Source organism: Rhynchophorus ferrugineus, unplaced genomic scaffold, assembly GCF_030347505.1.
Source record: "Rhynchophorus ferrugineus isolate W39M unplaced genomic scaffold, kcgeb_rfMv2 rfM5, whole genome shotgun sequence".
Lineage (NCBI taxonomy): Eukaryota > Metazoa > Arthropoda > Insecta > Coleoptera > Curculionidae > Rhynchophorus > Rhynchophorus ferrugineus.
In genome coordinates, this window is record NW_027472584.1 from 9,390,743 (window position 1) to 9,407,254 (window position 16,512).

The window sequence follows — 16,512 nt, forward strand, 5'->3', positions numbered from 1 at the left end:
AATGCTATTAAAGTTGATATTAATTAGGTATTACATGAGATATATAATATAGTTGTGGTTTTTCGTTCTAGATGATGCCTAAAATGTTTTTTAATCATTTTGGCTGCATTTAGAATAAAAAAACAGTTACTATAGGCAACACGAAAAACAATAGACACCTGATGGGATAAGAAATAATATTCCCAATTAACAATTGCCAAATTAACAATCATTGTTATTTATGGTTGTATATGATCCTAAATTTATGCCAAAAGTGTTTTTTAAAATCGACAATAAAATTGATTGAATATGTTTCAACTTTCCTTAATGTTAAGCATAAGTTATTGGTTAAATATTAGTACATCTGAAAACTGAAACATGTTTTAAAGATGACGATGATGAAAGTTACAAATATCTTTATAAATATATTTGAGCTTCAAGCACGATGACATTTTTCATTATGTTTCGGTCTTTAAATTCAAAAATCTTTTATAATGTTCTATGGCAACGTATCTAGTAATTATATATATATATATATATATATATATATATTATCTAGCAAGATTATATTTTTACTATATTAAAGATATTTTTAACATAGTGGTGAATCCAATTATGAGAGATTGTCATTGTAAATTAAGTCCAGTTAGAATAAGTGCAAAGCTCTAGTATTTGGGATCGGTAATAGAGGAGACATTGTGACATCAACGAGTTTGAAGCCTTGCAAATACGTTATTTAACGTAAAATCTACATATATAGTATATTCAAAACACTAGTGACACACGTGACCTGTCAAAACCTCGCAATGTAGCCGAAGAAACTCTGAGATTTTACATATTGGCTCTGACATCTAACAAAATTCTAATCTAAATAAAATAATCAAAAATGCTATGTATTATAGTTTATTTAAACATTATAGTATATCTAATGCATATATATTATACAGCCACAATAATTTATAGGTTACAATTGTTTTATTATATGTACATTGAACTTTTCTCCACACCCGTATAGGTAGAGTTCTAGGCGCTTTTTTTATGTAGTGTTATCCCCCAAAGGCTTAATCCACCTAATTAACAATTGTATATCTGAGTGATGTATTTTACTTTCATTAGAGGGCATATTTCTTGTTTCCTCCGATACAATACTTCCTTGTAAAGTCATTATGATATTACTATATTTCTCCTTAGTTTGTCCTATTACTACCTGTATACATCTTTCTTGATAAAACTACATTAAAATCACTGCATTATCCCTAATGCATTTACCATATCTGCAAAACGGTTAGTTTAGTATTATTTCTCTCCTCATACATTTTAACCAAATGTACATATATATTCTGAACAATAACACACGTGCTGACAAAACTTTCACACTCTATAATACAATTTAAGTATATTAATTGTATACTGACCTTTAGTTGTTTCCCCTTTCGTCACCCTGAATTGGTAATTGTCAGCATTGAAACATAAACTAACATTCATACAGTTTCATTCAATCACTGTCACTTTCGGGAACACTAATCAAGTTAGTAACCAAGCAGTTTATTTCCAATCTATCAAAAATTTGCTCAAGATTCTACCATTTGTCAATTTCTTCTTCAATGTGTCTGATCGAGCTCACAAACCGAAGGTGTTATTTTCGACAATGCCTCTTTCCATAAATACAGACAGTTCTGGTTTGAGTATCCTACTCGACCTGAATATCTATTGTAATAATTCTTTGCACTACCCCATATCAACTGAATTGGATCAAAAATGTAGTGAAAGGAAGGAAGACATAATACTCTGTGGCCATTCAGTAATCTGATTTACCATGTATCTTTTCTCAGGCTTAATTCTAAAAAAGTAAATTACATAAAATGCAATTAAATATTTCATTTGTATTTACTGAGTAACAATTTGAAATAGTTTATTCTATAACATGGTTTTCTCGAACTTCATTTTATGTTACTCGAAACTTTCGAGGCCATTCCTTAATTGCAGCAGTTGTTGAGATTTTCTTCACTAGTGTACTCTATATATCGTAGATATGGGACATTGTACATAACAATAACTGATAGTTCCCCCAAGTTCTTTTAAAGCTGATTTTCAAACCACTGCAAAGACAAGTTATGGTTCATTTCTCCATGGTAGTCACCCTTGGACTTAGAGGAGCTAATTCTGCACCAGGAATAAAACCATTCCTGTTTCCAGCATGAAGAACTATATGACTGCAATGAATTATTAATAAATGTTATGACTAACAAAACCTAAAAATCAATAGTTATTCCAACACTTAGCTTTTTCCATCAACTTTTGTTGTCTTTACACTATATTTATTATCATCTTGCCTTGATGACCCAGTGTACCATTCTGAAATATACATGTCTCATTTAAATATATAAATTGATATCTTCCTTGATTTTGTTATATGTATTTATAAATTGTATTCTTGTAAAAGCAATCTCCGGAATTTTCATTAAAACCCTTCGTGGGTTATCTTTACACAGCTTAAATCCTATATTACCCAACAGTGTATGAACGGATGTTCTACATACCTCAAATAGCTGTTTATCTTTTGACTTTTTATGGATATTTTCCAGACTTAACAATTTTTTCTGAAATAATTGTATTAAATTGGATTAAATTATTAGATTCGATTCGATGTTTCGATTGAAAAAAACTTCTTACTGTTTTTATACATTTCGTATATTTGATCTCTGAAATATCAAGCTGATCTTGATTCGTCACCGGTTTCGCATAAACTTTGCTTTCGCGGTTTATTTTTAATGAATTTAAGGTTATATTGTTTTTTATTTTTTCAGATATTTTAGTGATCGTGCCCGTACTAATATTCAGTGCAGCTGCAACGCGCAAAAAATATTTTCAATAAAAACCGCGGCGATTTCAAATTTGCTAAAACAAAGCGTTAAAACAACGTTTGCCAGTTTATAACCCGTAATTATAATATTTTAAATTTTTTTACAGACGTTTGACAAACGGAAAGCTTTCGTAGGCTCTTTCGGTTATATGTTTGAACTTCTCTAAGAGCATTCTATCTCTTTTTAAATAGAATAAAATGAGAAGGAAAATATTGTCTGACTGTAAAACGAATTTATAACTTTTCACCGACAATATTGGTCACGTGTGTCATTACTGTTTTGAATTGACTATGTCTCTCCGAGATCGCATTAATGAAGTAATTCGATTAAGATGCCATAATCAGTGCACAGTTGAGGAAAAAATTCGGAGATGTATATTACAATGGTTTGTACATGTCTGTTGAAGGAAAATTCAATGAATTTCGTGTGTCAATATTGATTCTAGTTTTCGAGTTCGCGTACTGTGATAGCATTGCAATTTTATAAAAGCTGTTAGTCGACGACGTTGCATTTGAAAGTTGTGTTTGAGCTGCGATTGTGCTTCGGAACGTGCGAAAATGCAGAGACAACGTTGCAAAGTCGATTCAAAACGTTTTTGTTACGTTTGTGCATATTATATGGTTGGTAAATGGGGAAAATGTCATGACAAATGTATTCAAAGAGGTGTATTTGCAGTACTTTGGTATTGCTGTAGTAAACACTGACAAGCCACGGGTACCGAAATTGTTTTGGAACGCGTGCAAAACAAAGTTGTACAAGTGGTCACTTGGTTAAAATGTGTAATTTTCATTTTCTGTACCAACTTTATGGAGAGAACAGAAAAATCATGTAGGTGATCGTTTCTTTTACTCAATGAACGTTATCGGTAGAAATGCAATAATGATAATATTACAGATTATACATAAATATTCTGGCGTTATCACTGTCGAAGCCAATTCTGTACTGTAGGGACAGTGATACATTTCCAATTAATCCAGATATGTGCAAACAATGCATTAAGAATCTCGTCTCGATTTCATTATGGAAGAAAAGCATTTCATTTCGCAAAATGAAGTGAGTGATTTAATTCGCGATTTGAGTTTATAGAAACAAAAAACAGAGTTGCTTCAATCACGGTTGCAGGAATGGAAACATGTTGATCCTAAAACACAAATTGTTATATACAGAAATATAAATCACGCGATTTTGCAGTTCTTCAAAAAAAAGACACGTGTTTTTGCAATGATCCTAAAGGTTTATTTGGTATGCTGAATACACCATATGATCGAAATAAATGGCGTCTGTCCATAAATGGTTATAAGCTTGAAGGTTGCTCTACTGTACATTGGAAATAAAAAACCATCCATTCCGATTGCTCACGAGGTACAAACTAGGGAATGCTGCAACACAATGTGTACAATTTTGACCAAAATCAAATACAATGAGCATCATTGGAAAATATGTGGCGATCTAAAGGTTGAGGAAGAAATTAATTGTACATAATTTCGAAATATTAATTGATTTATTGTTGGTATGCAATCTGGATTCACGAAATTTTACGAGATACAAGTACGTAATCGACAATTTGTTGCAAAATTATCACAAGATTGGAGCTCGAATGTCCCTCAAAATACTTTTTCTGCATTCACATCTTGATTTTTTTATTGAACGAAAGCATGATCAGCGATTACTGTTCCTAAAGCGTAACACAGATTCCAAGCAGTATAAAATACTCAGTTCAACCTTTGTTCATTTATAATTTATACTTTTTAATCAAATAAATGGCCGTTAATGGACAAACATAGTTAAATAATAGATTCATTGAATGTTTCGAAAACTAGAACCAGTTTTCAAGAATGGGTTGCTGATTTGCAATCAGCTTCCCACATTATAAACTGCTTTGAATTGCTCAGGTCCAAAACCGTGTATGTTGGTCTAAGTGTTGCAAGAAATATGCGACCTTACGCCATCTCTTAGAAAAAAATAAAATTTCCACAGAATAATATATAGGATAAATATATAATTATTCAATAATAAATGAGTATAATTAAGGTTAATAAATGCAAGTTAGTTTAATAAATATCAGAACTAGACATACAGTTAGTATAATTAAATATACAAATAAAGAATCGTAAATATTAGTCAACCAGAATCGAAGAAAGTACGGTTATTCTTCAGGCAAAATATAACGGAGTTTTGGTTAAAGAAACTGACCACAATAGCACGAGTACAAATTCTCCCGTTATGTACCTGGAAGATTATTCGCCCCAATTATCTCGCCACCACCACTCGTAAAAATCAGATAAACGTTGACCCTACTGTATTCTTAAGGGTATTACCTTTTTACTAAGTACTGATTCTATTTAGATTAGGAAAAGTTTGATAGTAATCCTTTTGAACAGTCACAAGAAATCATCAAAAATGTCTATAGTTTTGACACATGCCATACTTATTGGCGTTCAAGTGATGAAAAGGATTAACAATGCGTATGTTCGATTTTAACAAGGAATGCTTTTAAAAATATTTATACAAATGTTTTGTGTTTTGAAATCTGCTACTTGTTTTATACATTTATATACTTATATTATTTTACACATTTATAATAATAATAGTTATTTTTATAATTAAATTGATGAAATAATTATATAGATAAAAACTGAAATATGAAATATTTATTATTTGGCTAAATATTTGGATCTAATTAAATATTTCCTTAGTTACGACAAAATTTTTACACACATATAATTTTAAATTAATTTTGATGGATATGTTTTTTTAAATTGAAACATTTCTTAGTGAAAAATTCTAAGTGTCAATATTTCTCATAATCATAATTTCTTCACATTTTTCTCGTAACATTTGAATATTCGGGTTTCACATTGAAGAATTAAATTTATGTCATGTTTAACCAAGCTTTCTGGTGTCAGTCAAAACTAATGCGCCAGATGGGGTAGCATTTTTTATTTTGTAGGAATGTTCGTTGGCTCGGTCAGTCGGTCGAAATGTGTGGCTGACGCTGCGATTATTTGTCAGAACACTCACTACTATTTTTGGAAGGAATTTGCACGAGAACGGAAAAACACTGGTTGAAGCAATACTGTTTATTTTAATATTAAATTATACATGTGGTTGACTGGAGAATTGACAGGATATTAGGTTAGGTAGAGGAAGTACGGTAGCGCTGTGGAAGTGGTACTATTACAAGGGGATGGAGAAAAGAAAAGAGAACGAGACGTCGTCGTGATGGTCTTTTATCACCTGGAACTGCATGGTACTAATCCATCGGTGCCAACCTTTGTACTTGCTGGTGGTGAATTCGTGGTGGCCTAAAGGGTCGTGGCGGTCGCCACGTAACTCTCCTCCTAGTGGAACTGCCGTGGAACGTACCTCTATGTGGTTCCGGAGTGCACCCGTAATCACGCAAACAAACGCCCGGGGACTGCTGATCAGACGGGGATCCCAACCTGAGCGAGGAGTTTTACGGGATCAGCTGCCATCGGAGTTGTAGCAGGACGTCGTTCGTCTTGGGGCGTTTAGCTTTGTTTGAGGGTACCTATAAGTGGGTTACGTGTCCCGTTTCGTGATGCGAGGGTGTTCATGTGTTGATGGTATACATGATGGGCTTCTGTGGTTTTCGTCCATCAGGCTAGTCTCGTGGGATGTCGTCGACCATATGATGTTGATGGATTCCGTTCCTCGTGCTAACCTTCCATGCACTTGTCAAGCACCTGGCAAGTGGCTTATGTTGAGTTGATTTACCTGTTAGGCGCTTTAATCACGTCGGGGTCACCAATTGTAGGAATGTTCGTCGGGTCGGTCAGTCGGTCGAAATCTGAGGCTGACGCTGCGATTACTTGTCAGAACACTCACTACTATTTTTGGAAGGAATTTGCACGAGAACTGAAAAACTGGTTGAAGCAATACTGTTTATTTTAATATTAAATTATACATGTGGTCGACGGGAGAATTGACAGGATATTAGGTTAGGTAGAGGAAGTACGGTAGCGCTGTGGAAGTTGTACTATTACAAGGGGATGGAGAAAAGAAAAGGGAACGAGACGTCGTCGTGATGGTCTTTTATCGCCTGGAACTTCATGGTACCAATCCACCGGCGTTGCCAACCTTTGTATTTGCTGGTAGTGAATTCGTGCTGTCCTAAAGGGTCGTGGCGGTCATTTATTTTTTTCCAAAAATTGTTATGGCTTAAAATAGTTTTTTCGCGTTACTGCTTGTATATTTACCGATATTTTTGTTGTACATGGTCTAAATATATCAATTGTAATGGATAGTGTTCTATAATTGTTACGTTTGCTTTATTACTCGTCCTCAAGTTGATTAGAACGTTACTTGCAAAGATATCATTACTTAACTATTAGTTTTCTGCAGCATATAATATTATTTTAACCTTGTTTCGAAATCCGTAAGTCTTAGGAGCTAAAAATTAATAATTAATGGCTAGTTGCTGTTATAGATTTTTGGTTAATTCGTTTTTCCATCTACTTTATTTAATGTAATACGTTTGAAATAGCTTCATTTCGCACTCATCATTCTCGTTGTTTCTTTTTCTGTTTTTAAATGATTCTCTATAGACAGATATCCATATTCTTATTTGATCCTAATCACTGAGTCATAGATGTTTGCGAATTAGCGACTAATAAATCTTGTGTAATCCTTCCAATAAAACAGCCAATGAATGTCATGGATGGCGTGGAATATACTGCGAAATGCAGTTTGTAAAAATGTAAAATTCGTTTTAAAATAGGAACAGATTTTTTCTTCTCATTTTACCCTAGTAGAAAAAGACTGAATATTGTCTAATGTGTCGGAATATGTAACCGAATCAGTCTATAAAATTCGATTTCCGTTGGCACTGGTCGTTCCTGTTGTCAAATGCCTTTAAAATTCTCATAGTTTTGACGACGTGCATTGGTTGTTTTATTAGATGGACTGTAGAGATAACTGATAAAAATATCATAATTTCCCCCATGCTTAATATTTGAATAGTTGCACAAAATTATAGAAAATATTTTGCTAATCAATCTGGATTCCATTTGGTATTCAAATATACAAATCACCCTGTTGTTATGCTGTTTTCCATCTTTTATTTGTGATATCTGATGATTGGTATCATCATCGGTCTGAAGTTGGTATCATTATATAATTATCAATGCCTTCAAAAAATTCAATGTTGAGAATTTTTTTTATATTAATCGAGTAATATTTGATTATCAACTTTAACAAAACGTCCTTTATTAGTACTGAATTATATTCATGCATTTGTTTTATTTTTCCATTATTATTTGCAATATAAGTTATATAAGAGGTGTTTTTAAAAAATTACGGGAATATCTATTATTTAGAAAGAATTTTACTCATCCATCTACGTTAACGTTATACCCTTCAATTACATTTAATACTTCAAAAACTGGGACTCACTCTTTGAGATAGTTCTAAGCCTTATTTTAACCACTCAGTTTTAATATTATGTATGTTAAATGGACACAGGTCCATTTATTATATAGTAAGAAGTCATAGTATTTCTAGTAAGTATTTAAGTATTTAGTATGTATTTTAAGTATTTCTTACCGACCTTTTTTGATTTTGGCATAGGAAGTTTCATATCAAGTACATCTGGAAAATATTAATTGCTTTATATTCTAATATTCCAAAGTTCCCGTTACTTCCTGAACACGCCTCGTTTTATTTTATTAACTCATCAATAAAATCTAATTAATACAGCCAAGTAGTAAAATAGCAAGAATAACTTACGACAATTAATAACAATTTGCATAATTTTAAGTTGTACAGTTCAAGTGTCTACACATTCATTCTCACAGTTAACCATACTAAAACCAAGTCAACACAAAACTATTTGGTTTAACTAATAAGGGAAGTACTTAAAAATTAATCCGATTTAAGAAATCATCCACAATAACGTAAAGGAATCGTTTATTATGAGGCTAAAGACCTCATGCTGACCGTAAGTAAATATGTTTTGTAAACACTTCCTTAACGGCATTCAAGTCATTTTTCAACAGTCCATTGTTCGGTTCAAATGTTAAAGGAGATTGCAATCTCTATTTTAAAGAGGGTCATGGTGTGAACAGAGCTATTGTTAAAGAATCAGAATGTGTTATGCTTTCACCAATCTCCACTGCGTTAGGTACGCCAATTTTACTTCTTAGAAAACTATTATTTGGGCTATTTTGACAAATTGGGCTTTAGAAATGGTTAATTTGTGTATTCAGAGCAATTCGGGTAGATCAGAGATTTTCTATAGAAACTTTTTATATAAATATTAATGTTTTTAATATATATATATATATATATATATATATATATATATATATATGTATATATATATATATATATATGTATATATGTATATATATGTATATATATATATATATATATATATATATATATATATATATATATATATATATGTATATATGTATATATGTATATATATATATATATATATATATATATGTATATATGTATATATGTATATATATATATATATATATATATGTATATATATATATATATGTATATATGTATATATATATATATATATGTATATATATATATATATGTATATATGTATATATATGTATATATGTATATATATATATATATATGTATATATGTATATATGTATATATAAAAAACAGAAAAGAAATGTCTGGATTATAAGCACGAGGTGATAAAATAAATTACTCAATTTTATATATATATATATATATATATATATATATATATATATATATATATATATATATATATATATATATATATATATATATATATATATATATATATATATATATATATATATATATATATATATATATATATATATATATATATATATATATATATATATATATATATATATATATATATATATATATATATATATATATATATATATATAAAATTGAGTAATTTATTTTATCACCTCGTGCTTATAATCCAGACATTTCTTTTCTGTTTTTTTAACAACATAAGCGATTCACTTATGGAGTACTGGTCATAAATGTGTAATTTTTCTTTGCTTGAAGATTGCAATTTTTCTGTTCGTTATCTATATCCGATTTTTTATTTTATTAATATTTACTATTTAATTAATATATTGTTACTAGTCGTTTCCGTCTGACCTACAATTTGTCTTTATAGTAAGTTAAATCTAGGTATATTACTAGGAGGACCCATCGGTCCTATCTCAGTCTCTCGTGAAATAATGTTTATACATGTCACTGCTGAATGTTTTAATATATGCACCTCACTACACAACACTACACAAGATCAAATGGTTTGATTCTTCTTGAGTCTGCGTCCTGTTCTGGTGATATCTATCACTGATTTTTATTATCATCTTGCCATGAGCTACCCAATACACCATTCTGAAAAATTCATGTCTGATTTAAATATATAGATTGATATAATAATTCTTCCTTGATTTTGTTATGTTTTTAAAAATTGTATTATTTTAAAAGCAATCTCTGGAAGTTCGATTATACCCCTTGGTGGGTATATCTTTACACCACTTAAATCCTATATTACCCAAACGGATGTTCTATATCCCTCATATAACTGTATATCTTTTGGCTTTTTAGGGATACTTTCCAGACTAATAATTTTCTCTGAAATTATTGTATTAAATTATATTTGGATTAAAAAATCTATTTACTGTATATTTGATCTCTGAAACATCAAGCTGATCTTGATTCGTCACCCGTTTCGCATAAACACGGCTTCTTTTTGGTGAATTTAAGGTTATATTGCTTTTTATTTTTTGAGATATTTTAGTGACCATGTCCCTACTAATATTCAGTGCAGCTGCAACGCGCAAAATGATTTTCAATAAAAACCGCGGCGATTTCAAATTTATTAAAACAAAGCCTTAAAACTACTTTTGTCGGTTTATAACCTGTAATTATAATATTTTCAAGAATTCTGCAGACCTTTGACAAACGGACAACTTTTACAGGCTCTTTCGGTTATATGTTCGAACTTCACTAATAGCATTCTATCTGTTTTTAAACAGAATAAAATGAGAAGGATTATATTGTCAAACTCTGAAACAAATTTACAATTTTTGACAGTCCCATATTGGACACGTGTGTCATTTCTGTTTTGAATTTACTATATGTATTTAAGAGCTTCAACAACTTTTTATATTCAATTGTATATTGTTTTTAAAATATATTAATATTATATCAATTATTCATATATATTAAATATTTTATTATTATTGTATATATTAAGATCAGGAATAAGTTGTTGCTGTTTCTTGTTTGATGATAGAATCGATAGCCTTGTTAAAAAACATAAAAAACCTCAATGTACTTATTACAATTTTTTAATCAATAGGATCCAGAAAGGTCTGTTTTGAAGAGGTTATTCAAAGGTTAAATAAAAATGCTAAAAATGACGTCATTCGATTTCAATTTATATCCCGTTTTGAATCATTTTTAATGCTTCCAATTCTTTACCGCTGTCAGAGCAACTAAAACAAGTAGCCCTGAACCATTTCAATTTAACCTCCGTAGAGAATTAAAAGAACAAATCAGGCACAAGAACCGATTAGCGAGAAGAGCTCGCGCCACACTTGATACTGAGGACAAACGCACTGAGCAGCGCGCAATCAGAGAAGTCAGGGACAGTGTTAGAGCCTGGAATGAGAAGAAATGGGAATCATTTCCAGAGATGCCAATATCTCCCAGATACCTTCAGCTCTCTATAAAACGTCTGTCCTCCAAAAAACCTCTAGGCCCAGATGGTATAACAATAAACCATCTAAAAAGCCTCACCAGCAAGCAAATATCTGAACTTGCCAACATTATCAACTCCATCCTGAGGTTAAAGCATTTCCCAAAGTCCTGGAAACATGCGCTTGTCGCTGTCATTCCTAAAAAAATGCCAAATCTAACCCTTCAGACTACAAGCCTATCAACCTGATTAGTTCACTCCAAACTTGTCGAAAAAGCTATATTAAATGCATTAAACGATTTCACAGACGCACATCACATAATCCCAACGAACGAACAAATCGGTTTCCGTGCTAAACATTCATGCCTCCATCAAGCTGCCGCTATCTATCAGACAATGATAAAAGGTCGAAATGTCTCCAAAGCTTTCGACCAAGTATGGCACCACGGTCTAATATTTAAAGCAAAACAACTAGGTCTACCGAATGACCTAATATCCCTGATAGATTCATACTTGGATGGTAGGTCCTTTCAGGTGAGGATCAGTGACGCAGTCTCCTCTTAAACAAATCCCCTCAGTAGTCCCGCAAGGCGCTTCATTAGCCCCAGCCTTCTGGCGACTTCAGATTAACCCGACAAAACTCGGGCTATTTTATTCCACCGCAAGGAGTTTCGCGTCTATCGCCTCCAAATCCCTATCCCATGGCTCCAAAAAGTTTCATACCTCGGTCTCCATTTCGACTGCAGATTCCAATGGTCTGCCCAAATTGAGCACGCCATTTGCAAGGGAAATGATGGTGTGTACAGCCTATTATTTCCTTTACTATGCTGAAAAAGCAAACTCCCAATCCCACAGAGAGCAACTCTGTATAAAATGCTAGTCCGTCCAACCTGCTTCAATGGAGCATAGGTGTGGTACAGGTATGTCTCGGAGAAACAACTTGAACTACTCCAAGTGTTCCAATCCAAAAAAGTCCGTGCGTTACTCAGAGCCCCATGGTTTATGAGGAACGTCAATACACACCTCGAATCATGCATCCTGTTTGTGAAAAATTTCATAAACATGCTCAGTATGAGGATAACATCTTAATAAAATCCCTACCCGTCCTCAAATCCCGGTAGTAAACGAACTACGACAGCCCCAGTCGTAACCCAGGGTCTCTGTCGCTCGCAAAACAATCATATCCCGAACCTGAGACATCAGCCGAAAGCCATTTGGTTCTAACTGGTCATTCTAGTAAATGAAAAAAAGAATTCCGCTGTCCTTCTGTGAGAATTCTCAGTTTATCTACCTTCTGACTATTTTAATTTATACCAATATTTATATTTTGCTTCTTATATAGGAGCATGATGGTACAATGCTAAAAAAGCCTTTTTGGTAAAATATAAAAAATAAGCTAATATGTTTGAGCCGTGCTTAATACTACTAAAAAATTAATTAGCTGGGAAAAGCTGAATTTGCTGATATAAGTCATGACAAGGTTATATGATGGAACTTACAGCTAGAACTTATTCAAGGTCTTGAAAAGAAATTAATAAGTTAATAACTGTAAATTTAACAATATAAAACTAACATAACAATAAAAGAAACATGTTTATGGAGTAGGGATGTGCTAATTCGGTAGCTTGATTTGAGTTGCTATCGAACTAGTGTATCTCTTCTTCAGAGGCATTCATGCTCAAGAAAATTTTTGGTTGTAATGATATTTAATAATTATTATTATAGTCGTGACATGTTCTGTATGTATTGTATAATACCAGGCATTTATTGTAAAAAAACTGACGTATATAATGTATGCAATGTGTATAATGTTCTTTAACATTTTTTTACCAGTTAAGAGCTATTGCGTTATAATTTTAGGAATATCAACTTCGTTATGATATACCACTAAAGCATACTATATTTTAATGTATAAATTAATTGTTTAAAAGGTGTTAGTATAGATGATAAAATTGTACAGTTTACTAGTAAAAATATAATTAACTAGTGTATATTAATAGTTTATTATGTTATTGTTGGTGAATATTGTTGTATATTATATTTCCCAAAAATAATTATCAGTGAAACTACATCCACACTCAAAACTCATTATTTTTATACGGATTTTGCCAGAAGACTTTCTATAACTCCCTATAAGGGAACATTAATTTATACTAGGTATCTATAAATACCAAAGTTGACCAGAGAGGGGTTATTCTGTATTTTAAGGTGGTGAGAAAATAAGCCTTTTCTAGATTTCTAATATTCTACTGCGCATGAAACTTTCATTTATGATCACTGTCCGCTTTTTGAGCTGTTTTATCAATGCTACACTGGACGCTGACCGAGGTTTCTGTGTACCATCAACATCTAGAACTCTTGACCTTGCTTGACTTTGTATTCTTTGTACTTGTTCTTTATTACGTACTATATGGCAAACAAATCAGTAAAAAAAGCAAACCATAGAAAAAGGAGTTTGGGACTAACCATTCAAAACAAATCTATTCAAAAGTGTAGTGACACGGGAGACTTGTCTAAACGTCGCAATGTTGCCGCAGCAGCTCTGAGTTTTAGTACATTTTGATTCTGACATATAACAAAATTTTAATATAAATAAAATAATGAGACAAAAATGTTATGTGTTATTTATTTTAACATTATAGTATATCTAATGCATATATTATCGAAGAACCTAAAACTACAATAATACAGCCACAATAATTTATAGGTTATTTAGTTATAATTTATAGTTGTTTTATTATATATACAGTGAACTTTTTTCCACGCTAGTATAGTTAGTTTTTATAGGCGCGTCTTTTTTATGTGGTGGTCTCCACCGAAGGCCCAATCCACCTAATTAGCAATTATATATATGAGTAAGGTATTTTACCTTCATTAGAGAACGTATTTATGTTTTACGATTAGTTCTTGTGTCTTTCGATGCGATGTATCCTTGTAAAGTCATTATGATATTATTATGATATATTTCTCTTTAGTTTGTCTTGTTAATACCTGTATACATCTTTCTTGATAAAGCTACATTTAATTAGTGCATTCTCCTTGATGCATTTGACGTATCTGCAAAACAGTTAGTATTATTTCTCTCATACATGTTAATCAAATGTTCATGCATATTCTGAATAATAACTCACATGGTCATGCAGCTTTCACACTCTATAATACAATTTCCTACAATTAAAGTATATTAATTGTATACTGACTTTTACTTGTTTCCTCTTTCATTACTCTATCTTGGTAATTGTCAGCATTGTATGATAAACCAACATTCATTAAGTTTTATTCAATCACTGTCATTTTCAGAAATACTAATCAAGTTAATAACTAAGCTGTTTACCTCCAATCTATCAAAAACTTGCTCAGGATTCTGCCATTTGTCAATTTCTTCCTCAAAGTGTCTGATCGAGCTCACACAAACCGAAGGTGTTATTTTCGACAATGCCTCTCTCAATGAATCCAGACAGTTCTGGTTTGAATATCCTTCTCGACCTGATCAATCATCTCAATTGGTTTAAATATGTAGTGATAGGGAGGAAGACGTAATACTCTGTGCCCATAACATTCAGTAATCTTATCTTTTCTTACCAAATATCTTTTCTCAAGATTATTTCTTAAAAAGTAAATTACATAAAATGTCATTAAATATTTTATATATATTTACCGAGGAACAATTTGAAATAGTTTAAACAAAACCTAATCAATAGTTACTCTAATGTTTACCTTCTTCCCTCAACTTTTGTTGGCTTTACACTATATTTATTATCATTGCCATAAATCATATATTACCTAACAGTGTATGAAGGGATGTTCTACATCCCTCAAGTAGCTGTATATGTTTTGGCTTTTTATGGATACTTTCCAGACTAACAACTTTCTCTGGAATAGTTGTATTAAATTATGTTTAGATTGAAAAAACTACTTACTGTTTTTTTACATTTCGTATATTTGATCTCTGATACAGCTAACAAGCTGATCTTGATTTGTCACCTGTTTCGCATAAACACGGTTTCTTTTTGGCGAATTTAAGGTTATATTGTTTTTTATTTTTTGAGATATTTTAGTGACCGTGCCCATGCTAATATTCAGTGTAGCTGCGACGCGCAAGAAATATTTTCATTAAAAACCCCGGCGATCTGCAGTTCATTAAAACAAAGCGTTAAAACAACGTTTGCCAGTTTATAACCCGTAATTATAATATTTTGCAGACGTTTGACAAACGGTCAACGGACCTTTGCAGGCTCTTTCGGTTACATGTTCGAACTTCACTAATAGCATTCTATCTGTTTTTAAACATAATAAAATGAGAAGGATTATATTGTCTGACTCTAAAACGAACGAAACACACGTGTCATTACTGTTTTGAATTGACTATATATTATTAGGGAATGTGTTATTAGGAGGAGGAAGGGAGTAAATTGCCGAAAGGACAGCGGATTGCTGGCGCTACTATGTTTAAACATTAGAATACCAATTGGAAACCTTTGATTTGGAGGTTTCAATCAGTGGTCAGACTATTTATTAATATCATCGATTTATTTAAAAATCATTCCCACTCCCTCGGAGGGGCACATTGGCTTATCCCAAATATTCGAAACATCAAAATGATTAAGCCTTGTTGCTGATTCCGAAGCCGAGAGGAATTGTTAGACTATTCCTGTTATCGCTAACACAACCGCTTTCTGCCATGGTTTTGTATGGATATTGAAAGATACCCAGTTAATTAATATTATTTATTATTACTATCATGTTATATATTATATTGCAATTCGCAAATGCAAAATTTAAAGAAAAAAAATCGAATCAAATGAGTTGCTCAGTGTTGATGTAGCTTTACTATAATGCAGCTATATAAATATTTATATAATATAATATTATTATTGTATTGTTATTGGTAAGACCAAGAATAAGTTGTTTTTTGTTTGTTGTGAGAATTTATGCTGTTATTAAAAATATGAAAAAGTATTGCCACACTTTC

The 16,512-nt window shown here is 31.7% G+C and overlaps 2 long non-coding RNA genes across 2 annotated transcripts; both read right to left on the bottom strand.

The window, feature by feature from the left end:
- Nucleotides 1-1,004: 1,004 nt before the first annotated feature.
- Nucleotides 1,005-1,534, bottom strand: LOC143196843 (uncharacterized). Its single transcript, XR_013005862.1, has 3 exons — nt 1,395-1,534; nt 1,187-1,253; nt 1,005-1,131 (listed from the first exon to the last, which is right to left on the bottom strand). It is a non-coding gene; the product is annotated as an uncharacterized LOC143196843 (long non-coding RNA).
- Nucleotides 1,535-2,194: 660 nt separating this feature from the next.
- Nucleotides 2,195-2,781, bottom strand: LOC143196844 (uncharacterized). The gene is made up of 3 exons (XR_013005864.1): nt 2,653-2,781; nt 2,520-2,579; nt 2,195-2,334 (listed from the first exon to the last, which is right to left on the bottom strand). It is a non-coding gene; the product is annotated as an uncharacterized LOC143196844 (long non-coding RNA).
- Between the last annotated feature and the right edge of the window lie 13,731 nt (nt 2,782-16,512).